At 59.1% G+C, this 12,961-nt stretch overlaps 1 non-coding gene across 1 annotated transcript; it reads left to right on the top strand.

The window, feature by feature from the left end:
- Nucleotides 1–12,624: 12,624 nt before the first annotated feature.
- TRNAA-CGC (transfer RNA alanine (anticodon CGC)) lies at nucleotides 12,625–12,696 on the top strand. The gene has a single exon. It is a non-coding gene; the product is annotated as a tRNA-Ala (tRNA).
- Nucleotides 12,697–12,961: the final 265 nt, after the last annotated feature.

Genomic DNA, 12,961 nt, shown 5'->3' with positions numbered 1-12,961 from the left:
GTCCCCAGCCAGGGCCCCATCCCACAGTAGCCACATGAGGTGAGCAAGGCAGGCCCAGAGATGGCAGCTCGCTTCAAGCAAGAGTCCAGATCCTCAGGCGTGCTCGTGGGGATGAGACAGGTGCAAGGTCAAGCTGGGAAACCAATCCCCGGGTCAAGGTCAGCATGAGGTCTGACGAGGGTGCCTAGGGTCAGACACAGCCCAGTGATCAGCAGGTAGGTCCCGGGTCACGCCAAGAGGTCTGGCCATGGGCCAGGTGTCCATGGCCAGGCACAGGCATGGCTGGAGCTGAGCAGAAGACTAGTGCTCCTACAGTGGGACTTGTACTCGCCTCAGGAGAAAGCAGCGATGGCCAGCTCTGCGTGCAGGCCAGCAGCTCAGCTCTGCTGAGCCCACAGAATGGTGCAAAGGGGCTCTTCTGCTGCCTCTCAGCACCTGGGGCCCTTTCCTGACACACATGTTCAGAGTTGCTCTTTTGATGTCAGCCAGCACACAGGCCATTCTCAGCAAGGCCCTCAGCCTCTGCCTGATGCCCAAGGAAAGGGGAGGAGGTTATGTAAGAAGTCTGGCAGATGTGGAGACCAGAGGAGGATGCAGCAACGGAGCGGAAGGTGTGTTTGTGGCAGGCTGAGGAGGCAGGTGCAGGCATTAGGAGTGGGAAAGAGGAGGAGGTGGCAGTAGAGGTCGAGAAGAGACGGGCAGGAGAGGGCAAGCAGGCAGTGGCTGTGGTGAGGCTTCAAGGTGGTGGCCACTTGGAGAAAAGGCTAACAAGGAAAGGAAGGGGATGACAGCGAGGCACAGAGTGTCTTTTCCAGGGCCAGTGGCCACATCTACCACCATCTGTTTCAGGAGGTGAGGCCACCTCTGCTGTGAGGGCCGAGAAAGCCCTGCCACAGGAGAGCTCCGGCCACTCTCCTCCCTGGCCCACTCTAACCCCAAGCCAGGAGGCAGGCACTGAAGACGCCTTGGACACAGGCTGCTGAGACACACCCACCGCCCCCCCAGCAAGGGCTGGGGCAAAGGCCAACCCTCCAAACTCCCCAGGGCACGCGGCAGGACAAGCCCCGTGGGCAGCAGGGTACCTGACAGCGCAGCTGCAGCAGCAAGCTCTCAGGCCACAGCCAGGACACGCGCAACACAAACAGCACACCTAGGAGAGGACAACAGCACTTTGCTTTTATTGTGTGCATGCAGGCATAGATGACAAGGGGCAGCTCCTCATGGCACCTCCAGCCTGCAGCCTTTCCAAACACACTGTGCTGTCTTGTACAAGCCAGAACACCCCAAGAACGTGGAAGCAAGGGCAGGCCCTGAGCTCCTGCGACAAACTTGCCCCAGGGCAGGCAGAGACTGAGAGCTGCAGGGCACAGCTGGTGTCTTGGTGCTGCAAGAGCAGGCAGCCACTGGCCTGCAAGGGCCCAGAGGAGCCTTGGCAATGGGCCCTGCTCAATGCTGCAGAGGAAGGCGAAAAGCCCCCAGGCACTGCTGCCAATGTGTCCTGGGGGAAAATTCCTTCCTGACCCCAAAGCTGGCGATCGGCTCTTCCCTGGGCATGTGAGCAAGGCCTGCCTGCCGGCCAGCCCTGGGAGGCTTCTCACGCCCACCAGGGCATAAGACACCAGCACTGCCCCACCCCTTTCCTCTCTCAACCTGCAGCCACCTTAGGGGCTCCAGAGAGTAGCAAAAAAACCCAAAAACCAAAAAACAACCCACTGACCCAACAGAGCTGGGGGAAAAACGTCTTTCCTGGGCCCTGCAGGAAACTACCAGCTGCTCCAGAGGGTTGGCGGAGAGGTATGACACTGAGGAGAACCACCTGGAACATCCTCACATCCCATCGCCTGCATTTCCTGACTGCTGCATCTGGCACCGAAGCAGATCTGCATGGGGAGCTTTGGAAGGGTCTTTGGCTGCCGAGAAGGCATGTCCTTGTTCTTTGCAGGCCCTCAAGTTCACTTTTCCCACTGATCTGCAGCTGGAAAGGCCTGGTGCCCTTGGGCATCTCCAGGTGTGTGGGGGTCTTCTCATGCCAGCAAGGGCTTGGTCCAGTCTCTGAAGGACCACAGTTACATCCGGCTAGGAATCCGAGCCTGCTCGGAGCATGCCTTGGATCAGAGCACCTGCAGAGAACTCTTGCAATGGAAATTCTTCCACGATCCAATGGCTACACAAGGGCTGAATCAGCTGTGAGATTCAGCCTCTTGCCTTCCCATCAGGAAATGCCTGGGCACAGTCTCCGCTCCCAGAGGAATGGCTGCTGACAGTGGTGGGAGGTGTCCCTTCCATTGCTCACAGCAGGCATGCAGAGGCCAGCAGTGCCCAGCAGCACAACACGAGGACAGGAAGAAAGCCTTCAAGCCTGCTTGCCTTGGCCTCCTTGGGTCCGCTCAGCTGATGGGGCTTCCAAGAGACCTGCAGCTGGCAGATGCTGACCTCCCTCCGCTTTCCGGAGAGGGAAAACACTGTGAAAACATTGCTGTGCCTTGGGATTGCTCTCTCCGTCTTTGGAGGCGTCCCAGGCAGAAGAGGAACAGCATCAGCAGTCTTGCTGAGGCTCAGACAAGCCAAAGGCCCAATCTGAGAGCAGGTGCTGGCCACTGCAGCAGCACTCTCTCCCACCAGGTAGGTGCTGCCCAGCAAAAGCCCTTGCTGGCACAGGCCCTTGTCCCAGCAGGCTGCAAGCACTTCCTCTGAAGAAAGAAGGCTATCGGTCCACAAGCAGCAGGCAACCTCTTCTCTGCCCGTGCTGCTGCAACCTGCCACCGGTACAGACTGGCGCGAGACGCCAAGCACAGGCAAGGAGAACTGGCACCTCCGAGAGTCCCTTGTCCTCGGGGGAACATTGGTGCCATGATGGGGAAGGGCCGCCTGCTTCCCACTTCCAGCAGCTCTGCGAGGCTTTGCCAGGGAGCTCGGACCTCCCATCTCCATCAGGCTCTCAGCAGTCCTCATCCCAGGCAGCCATTTCCTGAGGCTCTTTCAAAGAGCCCTCTCTCCTGTCACAGGTCAGGCAATGAGGGCCACTGCGCTCAGCAGGCCAGCAAAGGTGCTGCACATAGGGCAGTTGCCACAGGCCAGGTCGTGGCCACATGCCACGAGCATCAAGAGCTGCTCTAGGTCATTTGACTGAAAGCATACACACAACACTGCCTCACCACATGCATCCTAATACCCATGGCTGACTCCTGCCACCACACTGAGACCTGCAATGAGCCAGCAGATTCCTGGGCACTGGAACCTGCATTCCAGTGGTGGCAACAAGGGCCAGGAAATGGCTTCAGAAAGAATGAGATGGCGGCTATCTTTTTGGAGTCTATGGAAGAGCTGCGTTTCCCTCTCGGGAAGAGCAGTGGAAGGGAGCTCTGCCTGGGCAGCTGGAAGCGCATGATAGCCCTGCGTGACACTCAGCAGGCAAGCACGCTGCAAGAGCAGGATTTGGAGAGACACGCGGGCACAGGCAGCCTCTCTGATTTGCTGCCTTGTCTGCCTCCTGTTAGCTGGAGGAAGGAAGTGCTCCACAGTCAAATCCCGCACAGCTCCTGCAAACGCCCAAGCAGACTTCCTCCAGCCCTGCGCAGTGCACTGCCTCCAAGCTCTGCACTAGCACCACAACACAGCACCGCACACTTCAACCTCAGCATGGCCCTCCCCGCTGACCTCTCCTGCAAATGCCGCTGCCACAGCTCCCAAGATGGAGCAGCCCCAAGACAATTTCCACCATGCCCCTTGAGGGCCTGACAACCACCAGATGCCTGAGGTCACGGCAAGCTTTCAGAGGACACCTCCAAACACCTAGCAGCACACCCGGAGTCAGCACAATGTGGAACACAGCCAACCTGGGAGCTCCACAAAGGCAGGGTTTTCTCCACCCCAAAAGCACAGGACAGCTTCGCTTTTGTCTCAGCACTGCTGAAGCTCATGCAGCCTCCTCAGAAAGCTCCCGATGCAACACCAATGGCCACCACAAAGGGAGAAACAAGGGCAGCAGGGGTGGAGCAAGAGGCAGGCAGAGCTTTGTTGCACTGCATGGGAAAGTGGTTGGGCCAGCACCAGGCTACTCGGTTGCCTGCAGTCTCTTGCCAGTGGGACGTGCAGGCCAGTGCGGCCAGAGAGATCACCAGTGCTTTGGGGCTCTCATGTCTCCCTCATGGCCTGAGGAGGCTGCAGAGTGGTGCCCCTCTCTTTGCTAGGCCCCTTCTCTCACTCTCCTTGGCCAAGAGGCATCCTAGGGTCTCACCATGCCTGTCTTCTCCATCCTGGCTTTCTTCAGGCCCTGTTGAGGCAGTGTTAGGGAGCGGAGCGGCAGACACAGGCACTCGACGAGCCCACGAAGCAGAGCAGTGAGTGGTGTCAGCACCAAAGCCGGGCAGATAAGGTGCAAAGCAAGGGCTGGAAGGACGGTCAGAGGAAGGCCAGGAGGAGGTCTCCGTACCAAGTAGAGGTGCAGCTGCTGGGTGCTTCCATCGTTCAGTGTGCTGAGGTGCAGGCACTGGTGCCCCTGCATGTGCTGCGATAATGCCCTGCTCGGTAGCCATCGATAGCCCTGCTGGCCTCGCAGGAGTGTGTTCGTGCCCAAGGACAGCCTGCCGAGAGCCTGCCGAGAGCCCTTGGCTGCAGGCAGCTCTGTGCTCTGGCAGGGGGCCCGGGAGGCTGCGCCTCTTCTGCTGCCCCGGGGCATTGTGACTGCGTTGCCGGGGGACAGCACTGTGACATCGGGGCCCCGGGGCCCCGCCGCAGCCTCCCCTGCCAGCTGCCTGCTGGCCCAGCATCAGCGCATGGCACAAGGTCCCTGGGGTGCCAGCCCTCGCGCAGTCCCTGTGCCCAGGACGCCAGGGCAGCTGGTCCTCTCCTTGCCTGGCTGCACACTGGGCGTGGCCGGCAAAGCCTGCTGGGCCCCTTGCTCTGTGTCCCTGTGCACCAGGGTGTCCCTGTCACCGCAGAAAGGGCAGCAGTCCAGTCACATGCTGGCATTGGCAAGTGGCTTCTCTCGCAGCTCCACCAGCAGCCGGGGAGCTTGGCAGAGCTGGGCACAGTGCCAGCAGCTGGGCAGCAGTGACCTGCTGGCAGCTGGAGGTGGGCGTGTTGGAGGGGAGGGGCGAGCTCAGTTGTTCTGGGCACCAGAGCGTGGCCCCGGGCCACGGGTGCAGGCCCATCTTCCGCCCTGCCGCACAGCATCAGTGCCAGGGCCCTAGCCGGACTTCTTCAGGCACAGAACAGCAGCAGGTCCAGCAAAGAAGGGCTCTCTCTTCTCAACATGGCTTCAGCAGAAGCACAACCTCTGGAAGCTTACACAGTGGCTCCTGTGGCTGTCAACACTACGACCATGCCCTGAGACAGCTGCTGCCAGGCCTTCCAGCTGTTGGCGTCCGCAGGTTGAATCACATGTGCCTAGGATTTTCCAAAAGGCTGGCCTCTAAACCTCCTCTCTTTAATAGGCTCCTGAAGCAAGCCATTTCTGACTGCCAAACTGGGAGCAGGCTTCTTCAAGACAAAGTTTGGGGACAGCCAGCTGTGGGCTTAGCTGCCTGTGTGGGGTGCAACTGCAAGGCAGCATTCCCATGAAAGTCTCCGAGGCCAATGCAGGTGACCAGGGATTGAGAAGCTGTTGACTCAAGCAACCTGGCCAAGCACAGACGAGGAGGTTCACCTGTCTGATTGAGAAAGCCTTTGGGAGCAACAGTTCGGTGTCTCTTTGTTTGTTTGTTTTTTCCTTGATAGCAGCAAGGAGAGGAAATGGCAGTTAGCAAGGCTCTGGAAGTGCAAAGGCTGGAGCACTTTCTGGAGTTGGAGTCTGTAGGAAAGCTGCCATTTCCAAGCATCTTGAGCAGCACTGGGAAGGCTTGGCATAGGCCTGGTTTACTGCAGTCAGCCTCTCTACTAAAGCTAGCACTCAGCGCCCCTCGCAGCTCGGCAGGAGTTTGCTGAGGCCTTGCACATACCCCACTGCCTTCTTGTGTGCATGCCACCTTGTTCAGCAGCTACTTGCACAACTCTGCAAGAGTTGGACAAGACCTCGTCTTGGGCATGCCTAGTTTCTTGGCAGGAGACTGACCTTGAGAGGTGCAGGCCCATTTTCTCACTCGAGCTTTGCCATTGGCAGGCCGCAGCAAGGGCCAGCTGCTCCCTCAGCTGCTGCTGGGAGCTGGGAGCCAAACACAGTCCCACGGCTGCCATGGCAGCGAAGTCCCCAGCCAGGGCCCCATCCCACAGTAGCCACATGAGGTGAGCGAGGCAGGCCCAGAGATGGCAGCTCGCTTCAAGCAAGAGTCCAGATCCTCAGGCGTGCTCGTGGGGATGAGACAGGTGCGAGGTCAAGCTGGGAAACCAATCCCCGGGTCAAGGTCAGCATGAGGTCTGACGAGGGTGCCTAGGGTCAGACACAGCCCAGTGATCAGCAGGTAGGTCCCGGGTCAAGCCAAGAGGTCTGGCCATGGGCCAGGTGTCCATGGCCAGGCACAGGCATGGCTGGAGCTGAGCAGAAGACTAGTGCTCCTACAGTGGGACTTGTACTCGCCTCAGGAGAAAGCAGGGGTGGCCAGCTCTGTGTGCAGGCCAGCAGCTCAGCTCTGCTGAGCCCACGGAATGGTGCAAAGGGGCTCTTCTGCTGCCTCTCAGCACCTGGGGCCCTCTCCTGACACACATGTTCAGAGTTGCTCTTTTGATGTCAGCCAGCACACAGGCCATTCTCAGCAAGGCCCTCAGCCTGTGCCTGATGCCCAAGGAAAGGGGAGGAGGTTATGTAAGCAGTCTGGCAGATGTGGAGACCAGAGGAGGATGCAGCAACGGAGCGGAAGGTGTGTTTGTGGCAGGCTGAGGAGGCAGGTGCAGGCATTAGGAGTGGGAAAGAGGAGGAGGTGGCAGTAGAGGTCGAGAAGAGATGGGCAGGAGAGGGCAAGGAGGCAGTGGCTGTGGTGAGGATTCAAGGTGGTGGCCACTTGGAGAAAAGGCTAACAAGGAAAGGAAGGGGATGACAGCGAGGCACAGAGTGTCTGTTCCAGGGCCAGTGGCCACATCTACCACCATCTGTTTCAGGAGGTGAGGCCACCTCTGCTGTGAGGGCCGAGAAAGCCCTGCCACAGGAGAGCTCCGGCCACTCTCCTCCCTGGCCCACTCTAACCCCAAGCCAGGAGGCAGGCACTGAAGACGCCTTGGACACAGGCTGCTGAGACACACCAACCGCCCCCCCAGCAAGGGCTGGGGCAAAGGCCAACCCTCCAAACTCCCCAGGGCACGCGGCAGGACAAGCCCCGTGGGCAGCAGGGTACCGGCAGGTCCTGACAGCGCAGCTGCAGCAGCAAGCTCTCAGGCCACAGCCAGGACACGCGCAACACAAACAGCACACCTAGGAGAGGACAACAGCACTTTGCTTTTATTGTGTGCATGCAGGCATAGATGACAAGGGGCAGCTCCTCACAGACCCTCCAGACTGCAGCCTTTCCAAACACACTGTGCTGTCTTGCACAAGCCAGAACACCCCAAGAACGTGGAAGCAAGGGCAGGCCCTGAGCTCCTGCGACAAACTTGCCCCAGGGCAGGCAGAGACTGAGAGCTGCAGGGCACAGCTGGTGTCTTGGTGCTGCAAGAGCAGGCAGCCACTGGCCTGCAAGGGCCCAGAGGAGCCTTGGCAATGGGCCCTGCTCAATGCTGCAGAGGAAGGCGAAAAACCCCCAGGCACTGCTGCCAATGTGTCCTGGGGGAAAATTCCTTCCTGACCCCAAAGCTGGCGATCGGCTCTTCCCTGGGCATGTGAGCAAGGCCTGCCTCCCGGCCAGCCCTGGGAGGCTTCTCACGCCCACCAGGGCATACGACACCAGCGCTGCCCAACCCCTTTCCTCTCTCAACCTGCAGCCACCTTAGGGGCTCCAGAGAGTAGCAAAAAAAAAAACCCAAAAACCAAAAAACAACCCACTGACTCAACAGAGCTGGGGGAAAAATCGTCTTTCCTGGGCCCTGCAGGAAACTACCAGCTGCTCCAGAGGGTTGGCGGAGAGGTATGACACTGAGCAGAACCACCTGGAACATCCTCACATCCCATCGCCTGCATTTCCTGGCTGCTGCATCTGGCGTCAAAGCAGATCTGCATGGGGAGCTTTGGAAGGGTCTTTGGCTGCCGAGAAGGCATGTCTTTGTTCTTTGCAGGCCCTCAAGTTCACTTTTCCCACTGATCTGCAGCTGGAAAGGCCTGGTGCCCTTGGGCATCTCCAGGTGTGTGGGGGTCTTCTCATGCCAGCAAGGGCTTGGTCCAGTCTCTGAAGGACCACAGTTACATCCGGCTTGGAATCCGAGCCTGCTCGGAGCATGACTTGGATCAGAGCACCTGCAGAGAACTCTTACGACAGAAATGCTTCCACGATCCAATGGCTACAGAAGGGCTGAATCAGCTGTGAGATTCAGCCCCTTGCCTTCCCATCAGGAAATGCCTGGCCACAGTCTCCGCTCCCAGAGGAATGGCTGCTGACAGTGGTGGGAGGTGTCCCTTCCATTGCCCACAGCAGGCCTGCAGAGGCCAGCAGTGCCCAGAAGCACAAAACGAGGACAGGAAGAAAGCCTTCAAGCCTGCTTGCCTTGGCCTCCTTGGGTCCGCTCAGCTGATGGGGCTTCCAAGAGACCTGCAGCTGGCAGATGCTGACCTCCCTCCGCTTTCCGGAGAGGGAAAACACTGTGAAAACATTGCTGTGCCTTGGGATTGCTCTCTCCACCTTTGGAGGTGTCCCAGGCAGAAGAGGAACAGCATCAGCAGTCTTGCTGAGGTTCAGACAAGCCAAAGGCCCAATCTGAGAGCAGGTGCTGGCCACTGCAGCAGCACTCTCTCCCAACAGGTAGCTGCTGCCCAACAAAAGCCCTTGCTGGCACAGGCCCTTGTCCCAGCAGGCTGCAAGCACTTCCTCTGAAGAAAGAAGGCTATTGGTCCACAAGCAGCAGGCAACCTCTTCTCTGCCCGTGCTGCTGCAACCTGCCACCGGTACAGACTGGCGCGAGACACCAAGCACAGGCAAGGAGAACTGGCACCTCCGAGAGTCCCTTGTCCTCAGGGGGAACATTGGTGCCATGATGGGGAAGGGCCGCCTGCTTCCCACTTCCAGCAGCTCTGCGAGGCTTTGCCAGGGAGCTCGGACTTCCCCTCTACATCAGGCTCTCAGCAGTCCTCATCCCAGGCAGCCATTTCCTGAGGCTCTTTCAAAGAGCCCTCTCTCCTGTCACAGGTCAGGCACTGAGGGCCACTGCGCTCAGCAGGCCAGCAAAGGTGCTGCACGCGGGCAGTTGCCACAGGCCAGGTCGTGGCCACATGCCACGAGCATCAAGAACTGCTCTAGGTCATTTGACTGAAAGCATACACACAACACTGCCTCACCACACGCATCCTAATACCCATTGCTGACTCCTGCCACCACATTGAGTCCTGCAATGAGCCAGCAGATTCCTAGGCACTGGAACCTGCATTCCAGTGGTGGCAACAAGGGCCAGGAAATGGCTTCAGAAAGAATGAGATGGCGGCTATCTTTTTGGAGTCTATGGAAGAGCTGTGTTTCCCTCTCGGGAAGAGCAGTGGAAGGGAGCTCTCCCTGGGCAGCTGGAAGCGCATGATAGCCCTGCGTGACACTCAGCAGGCAAGCACACTGCAAGAGCAGGATTTGGAGAGACACGCGGGCACAGGCAGCCTCTCTGATTTGCTGCCTTGTCTGCCTCCTGTTAGCTGGAGGAAGGAAGTGCTCCACAGTCAAATCCCGCACAGCTCCTGCAAATGCCCAAGCAGTCTTCCTCGAGCCCTGCGCAGTGCACTGCCTCCAAGCTCTGCACTAGCACCACAACACAGCACCGCACACTTCAACCTCAGCATGGCCCTCCCCGCTGACCTCTCCTGCAAATGCCGCTGCCACAGCTCCCAAGATGGAGCAGACCCAAGACAATTTCCACCATGCCCCTTGAGGGCCTGACAAGCACCAGATGCCTGAGGTCACGGCAAGCTTTCAGAGGACACCTCCAAACACCTAGCAGCACCCCCGGAGTCAGCACAAGGCAGAACACAGCCAACCTGGGAGCTCCACAAAGGCAGGGTTTTCTCCACCCCAAAAGCACAGGACAGCTTCGCTTTTGTCTCAGCACTGCTGAAGCTCATGCAGCCTCCTCAGAAAGCTCCCGATGCAACACCAATGGCCACCACAAAGGGAGAAACAAGGGCAGCAGGGGTGGAGCAAGAGGCAGGCAGAGCTTTGTTGCACTGCATGGGAAAGTGGTTGGGCCAGCACCAGGCTACTCGGTTGCCTGCAGTCTCTTGCCAGTGGGACGTGCAGGCCAGTGCGGCCAGAGAGATCACCAGTGCTTTGGGGCTCTCATGTCTCCCTCGTGGCCTGAGGAGGCTGCAGAGTGGTGCCCCTCTCTTTGCTAGGCCCCTTCTCTCACTCTCCTTGGCCAAGAGGCATCCTAGGGTCTCACCATGCCTGTCTTCTCCATCCTGGCTTTCTTCAGGCCCTGTTGAGGCAGTGTTAGGGAGCGGAGCGGCAGACACAGGCACTCGACGAGCCCACGAAGCAGAGCAGTGAGTGGTGTCAGCACCAAAGCCGGGCAGATAAGGTGCAAAGCAAGGGCTGGAAGGACGGTCAGAGGAAGGCCAGGAGGAGGTCTCCGTACCAAGTAGAGGTGCAGCTGCTGGGTGCTTCCATGGTTCAGTGTGCTGAGGTGCAGGCACTGGTGCCCCTGCATGTGCTGCGATAATGCCCTGCTCGGTAGCCATCGATAGCCCTGCTGGCCTCGCAGGAGTGTGTTCGTGCCCAAGGACAGCCTGCCGAGAGCCTGCCGAGAGCCCTTGGCTGCAGGCAGCTCTGTGCTCTGGCAGGGGGCCCGGGAGGCTGCGCCTCTTCTGCTGCCCCGGGGCATTGTGACTGCGTTGCCGGGGGACAGCACTGTGACATCGGGGCCCCGGGGCCCCGCCGCAGCCTCCCCTGCCAGCTGCCTGCTGGCCCAGCATCAGCGCATGGCACAAGGTCCCTGGGGTGCCAGCCCTCGCGCAGTCCCTGTGCCCAGGACGCCAGGGCAGCTGGTCCTCTCCTTGCCTGGCTGCACACTGGGCGTGGCCGGCAAAGCCTGCTGGGCTCCTTGCTCTGTGTCCCTGTGCACCAGGGTGTCCCTGTCACCGCAGAAAGGGCAGCAGTCCAGTCACATGCTGGCATTGGCAAGTGGCTTCTCTCGCAGCTCCACCAGCAGCCGGGGAGCTTGGCAGAGCTGGGCACAGTGCCAGCAGCCGGGCAGCAGTGACCTGCTGGCAGCTGGAGGTGGGGGTGTTGGAGGGGAGGGGCGAGCTCAGTTGTTCTGGGCACCAGAGCGTGGCCCCGGGCCACGGGTGCAGGCCCATCTTCCGCCCTGCCGCACAGCATCGGTGCCAGGGCCCTAGCCGGACTTCTTCAGGCACAGAACAGCAGCAGGTCCAGCAAAGAAGGGCTCTCTCTTCTCAACACGGCTTCAGCAGAAGCACAACCTCTGGAAGCTTACACAGTGGCTCCTGTGGCTGTCAACACTACGACCATGCCCTGAGACAGCTGCTGCCAGGCCTTCCAGCTGTTGGCGTCTGCAGGTTGAATCACATGTGCCTAGGATTTTCCAAAAGGCTGGCCTCTAAACCTCCTCTCTGTAATAGGCTCCTGAAGCAAGCCATTTCTGACTGCCAAACTGGGAGCAGGCTTCTTCAAGACAAAGTTTGGGGACAGCCAGCTGTGGGCTTAGCTGCCTGTGTGGGGTGCAACTGCAAGGCAGCATTCCCATGAAAGTCTCCGAGGCCAATGCAGGTGACCAGGGATTGAGAAGCTGTTGACTCAAGCAACCTGGCCAAGCACAGACGAGGAGGTTCACCTGTCTGATTGAGAAAGCCTTTGGGAGCAAGAGTTCGGTGTCTCTTTGTTTGTTTGTTTTTTCCTTGATAGCAGCAATGAGAGGAAATGGCAGTTAGCAAGGCTCTGGAAGTGCAAAGGCTGGAGCACTTTCTGGAGTTGGAGTCTGTAGGAAAGCTGCCATTTCCAAGCGTCTTGAGCAGCGCTGGGAAGCCTTGGCATAGGCCTGGTTTACTGCAGTCAGCCTCTCTACTAAAGCTAGCACTCAGCGCCCCTCACAGCTGGGCAGGAATTTGCTGAGGCCTTGCACATACCCCACTGTCTTCTTGTGTGCATGCCACCTTGTTCAGCAGCTACTTGCACAACTCTGCAAGAGTTGGACAAGACCTTGTCTTGGGCATGCCTAGTTTCTTGGCAGGAGACTGACCTTGAGAGGTGCAGGCCCATTTTCTCACTCGAGCTTTGACATTGGCAGGCCGCAGCAAGGGCCAGCTGCTCCCTCAGCTGCTGTTGGGAGCTGGGAGCCAAACACAGTCCCACGGCTGCCATGGCAGCGACGTCCCCAGCCAGGGCCCCATCCCACAGTAGCCACATGAGGTGAGCGAGGCAGGCCCAGAGATGGCAGCTCGCTTCAAGCAAGAGTCCAGATCCTCAGGCGTGCTCGTGGGGATGAGACAGGTGCGAGGTCAAGCCGGGAAACCAATCCCCAGGTCAAGGTCAGCTTGGGGTCTGACGAGGGTTCCATTGCTGTTTTCTGCTGCAGCTCTCAGCACCAGGGCACAGTAGGAATGTGCTTGGCAAAGGGGATGTAGCTCAGTGGAAGAGCGCCTGCTTCGCATGCAGGAGGCCCTGGCTTCAATCCCCAGCATCTCCAGGGCTGCTTTTGGCTTACATCTCCCTCCCCAAACTGGCCTGAAGGCTGGCAACTAAATGCGTTGCTCCTTCCCAGGAATGGGGGTGTTGCCCTCTGACAGGATGGCCTGTCGGGAGGGGAGCTCCCAGGGTGGGAGGTGACCATCTGAAATGACCTCCCTGGCCAAGGGGAGAGGGAGTTAAAACTGACACTGAGGGGACATGGACTTTTGTGTCACTACCATTGCAACAACCTGATTGACCAGCAACAGGCAAACAGGCAGGAG

Source organism: Dromaius novaehollandiae, chromosome 21 (genome assembly GCF_036370855.1).
Source record: "Dromaius novaehollandiae isolate bDroNov1 chromosome 21, bDroNov1.hap1, whole genome shotgun sequence".
NCBI lineage: Eukaryota > Metazoa > Chordata > Aves > Casuariiformes > Dromaiidae > Dromaius > Dromaius novaehollandiae.
The sequence above is the reverse complement of the archived record's forward strand: the minus strand, read 5'-3'. Positions and strand labels throughout refer to the sequence as shown.